The sequence below is a fragment of the Macadamia integrifolia genome, unplaced genomic scaffold (genome assembly GCF_013358625.1).
Source record: "Macadamia integrifolia cultivar HAES 741 unplaced genomic scaffold, SCU_Mint_v3 scaffold2769, whole genome shotgun sequence".
NCBI classification, from domain to species: Eukaryota; Viridiplantae; Streptophyta; class Magnoliopsida; order Proteales; family Proteaceae; genus Macadamia; species Macadamia integrifolia.
Window position 1 is genome coordinate 348 of NW_024868950.1, and position 4166 is coordinate 4513.

At 37.6% G+C, this 4166-nt stretch overlaps 1 long non-coding RNA gene across 1 annotated transcript; it reads right to left on the minus strand.

Annotated features, from left to right (window-relative positions):
- Positions 1-454: 454 nt before the first annotated feature.
- LOC122067227 lies at positions 455-1056 on the minus strand. The gene is made up of 2 exons (XR_006136632.1): positions 670-1056; positions 455-530 (listed from the first exon to the last, which is right to left on the minus strand). It is a non-coding gene; the product is annotated as an uncharacterized LOC122067227 (long non-coding RNA).
- Positions 1057-4166: the final 3110 nt, after the last annotated feature.

Sequence of the window (4166 nt, forward strand, 5' to 3'; positions counted from 1 at the left end):
TTTTATGCTATTACATGATGCAAACTGTTCCATGATCAGCCATCATAATCACATATTTTTAAACCATTCAATCTCTGGAACTGCAGCACAAATAATGGATCAATTTAATTTCTAATTCAAGATTAATATGTTACTCACCGTTGTATCCCATGAATTAGTTCTGGATATGGGTATTGAATTCATTCTGAAATTTTGGAAAGCATTAAAAGGGCACTTCTGTGGATTCATCTCATATACCACGCTGCTCATAGGTGTAAAAAAAAAAAAAAAAAAAAAAAAAAAAAGAGCAAGAATACTCATCCAAACATATTAAGAAACACTACAATGATCATGGTAAAAGACAGGAACTCCACCATTTCCATGGATTTCTCTCTTATGCTGATTTAATGGTAAGGAATAGATCAAAATACAAGAAAAATCGTAATAAAGAGAAGTGAGATAGGAAAATAGCATACCTGACTTAGGGTTTCAGCTTTTGGGAAGAAAGATGATCGAGTTTCTTCAGGGGTTCTTGACAATGGTTGCTCTCACTTCATGGGAAACCAGGCACTGTTAGATCTTCGATTTTGAAAAAGCTCGGTTGAAATATGACTGGATTTAATGATAAGGAAAAGATCTAAATACAAGAAAAATCATAATGAAGAGAAGTGAGAGAGGGAAATAGCATACCTGAGTTGGGGTTTCACCTTTTGGAAAGGAAGATGATCGATTTTGAGGGAGATTTACAGCGGTGCTCTCACTTCGTGGGAAACAGGGAGTGAAGGCGGAAAGGCTTTACTCTTAGATTTTGAAAAACTCGGTTGTAATATGAGATTTAATGGTAATGAATAGATCGAAATACAAGAAAAATCATAATAAAGAGAAGTGGGAGAGGAAAATAGCGTACCTGACTTTGGGTTTCAGTTTTGGGAAGGAAGATGATCGGATTTCTTGGAGATTTACAATGGTTGCTCACTGCGTGGGAAACCAGTGAGTGAAGGCGTGAAATATAATGACCCTGTTAGGTCTTCGATTTTGGAAAATCTCGGTTGAAATATGACGAGCAGGTATGCGAGCATCGGCTATGATTTTGGAAAAGAGGAATGCGAGCAGCGGTGTAGTGATTTTCCCCTTCTTATAATTCCAGAGTGGTCGAAATATGGAAAAGCGCGGTTGGCTAAGTGTTGCGTGGGAAGGTGAAATATGTGAGTAGTAGCGATGGAGAATAAACTGTCCCAATTCATAATACTTGAGACAGAATAAAATCCGTCCCTAAATATGGGACGGTTAAAATCTGTCTCAATTGCTATATAGGTATGCCAATTTAGAGACGGAAAACTATCTGTCATAATAGATATAAAACTGATAGGAAAATACGTGAGCAGTAGCGATGGAGTATAAAATGTCCCAATTCGTAATACTTGAGACAGAAAATAATCCGTCCCTAAATATGGGACGGTTATAATCTGTCTCAATTGCTTCATAACTAGGGACAAAATTATTTTTGTCCCTAATTGTCCATTTAGAGATGGAAAAACTGTCTGTCGTAATAGATATAAATTCAATCGCTGACGGGACGGAAATATCTGTCTCAAAAATTGAGACGGTAAGTTTTCTGTCCCAATTGTTAAATATATAGGGACAGTACAATAGCAACGGAAATAATCCGTCTCAAATATTGCGACGGTATATTCTTTGTCTCAAATAATCAAAATTTAGTGACGAATTTATATATGTCTCGAATGATTAATTTAGGAGACAGAAAATATGTCCGTCTCTAAAAAAGTGTCGCAAATACCCCTTTTTCTTGTAGTGAATCTAATTTTTAGAAGCAATAACACACCGTGGATTTCGAGCATACTTTCATCGTTTTTTAATATATATGAAACGCTAACCCTCACGCTCTTTTGGCTCAAGCCTACCAATGATGTGGTACTCCTTATGGTTTGTCTGGCGCATAAAGCCATGACCAATTTAAATAGCATTAACGTCTCCTATTCAAACATTGATGTATCAAATTTTTTCGGTTTAATTTTATTTTTATTTCTCATTAAAAAAAAATAATAAGGACAAGGCTCTCAGAGAAAGTGTAGAGGAGCGCGAGCACACTAATGAGGTGCAATGAAACGATTTCACACACAAGAGGCAGTGAGATTATTTCATATGAAGAGAAGAGATAGAGAGAGGATGCTAGCATACCTTCCTTTGAAGGCCCAAAAAACATTTCTCTTTTCTTTTTAAGTAAGTGAAAAGAAAACATTTTTTACATGGATTAGTTTTCAAGGGGATTTAACATAAACGTGAATTTATGGCTGATCGATATTTCACATCATCATTTAGTTTTTGCATTGATTTTTCTCGTCGTTGATTGTTATTATGCCATCTGGAGGGATTATGTTATTTGCGGTTATGAGTTGTGTCGTAAGTGGTTATTGTGATTAGTTATTGTAGGTTATTGTGTCATTGTGGTAAGCTATTAGGGTTAGTTATTGTGAACGGGTAGTAGTGGTAATAGTGGTAGGAGTGTTGTAGTTGTAACTAAAGAAGAGTTTAGACGGTTCCCATCTCATATGTGACCCTATTTAATAGCTTAATGAAATGGAAAGGATAAGAACTGTTTTCCTTACAAAATCTCTGTTGAGAATAGAGGCTTGGCTACTTCCCAATTAAGCCAATTAAATCCCTATTTTCTCTCCTTCATATTATCCTTGTTTTTCTCAAGATAGCGAAGAGAGGTAAAACCGTGCACGTACCAGCATGGTATCAGAGTTTGGGTATGGAGCAACATATAGAGAAGCTTGAGGAAGACGTGCACTCTCTCCAAGAAGGCCAGCAATAAATCCTTACAAAACTTGCAGAAGTTATCAAGAGGTTCAACACCTCACCATCCCCCACGCAACAAGAGGTAGGCGAGAATTCGAGAGCTTCACTCCCTTCGAGTGGCCTAAGAATTTCAGACAATAGTCCACCACCTTGCTCTTCCAACTCCAATCAGTCATTTATGCCCAAATTGGTGAAATTGGACTTCCCGCGATACAATGGGAGGAAGATGCCGCCAATTGGGTTTGTCGGGTGGAGTAATTCTTTAAATTCCATCAGACACCGGTGGAGGAGAAGGTAGCATTGGCATCCTTTCATTTGGAAGGGGATGCGCAACTATGGTTCTAAATTTTTAAACAATATCAAGATTTGATAAATTGGCAAGTCTTTTGGGATGGGTTGCACTTGCATTTTGGACCTAACCAATTCTAAGACTTCTTCGGAGAATTGGCTAAGTTACAACAACTTGGCTCGGTTTGAGACTATCAAACCCAGTTTGAAAAGCTCCTCTCGAAGGTGGGGCCTCTTCAATTGAACCAGCAAGTTAGCTTCTTTCGTTAGTGGATTGAAGGATTTGATCAAGGTTGATGTTCTTGCGGGATGCCCCACAACTCTTTCCGCAGCTATTGGATTGGCTCGTTTGTATGAGGTGCATGATCATTCACTCAAAAAAGAAAGCATCCCACGTGATATCGAACCAAATGATCAAGGTTTAAATCTTCCTATTCGTCGACTCACTTCAACGGAGATGCAAGACAGGCGAGCTAAGGGAATTTGTTACAATTGTAATGACCACTTTGTTCCTGGACATCGATGCAATAAATTTTTCTTGATCGAAGGTTGTTACGAAGAGGAGGCATGGGAAGATACCGGTCTCGAGGACAAAACCAAACTCTAGCGGGAGGAATTTGTTATGTGCGATTATGAGTTGTGTCGTGAGTGGATATTGTGATTAGTTATTGTAGGTTATTGTGTCATTGTGGTAAGTTATTAGGGTTAGATATTGTGAACGGATAGTAGTTGTAATAGTGGTAGGAGTGTTGTAGTTGTAACTAAAGAGGAGTTTGGACGGTTCCCATATCAGATGTGACCCTATTTAATAGCTTAATGAAATGGAAAGGATAAGAATTGTTTTCACTACAAATTCTCTGTTGAGAATAGAGGTTCGGCTACCTCCCAATTAAGCCAATTAAATCCCTATTTTCTCTCCTTCATATTATCGTTGTTTTTCTCAAGATAGCGAAGAGAGGTAAAACCGTGTGTACCAGATTATTGGGTAAGGTCTTGTGATCTCTACTTGTGTCATATTGTATAAAAAAAAAAAAAAAAAAAATCTTTGCACCTTATGTAAAGCCTTTCACATTTTA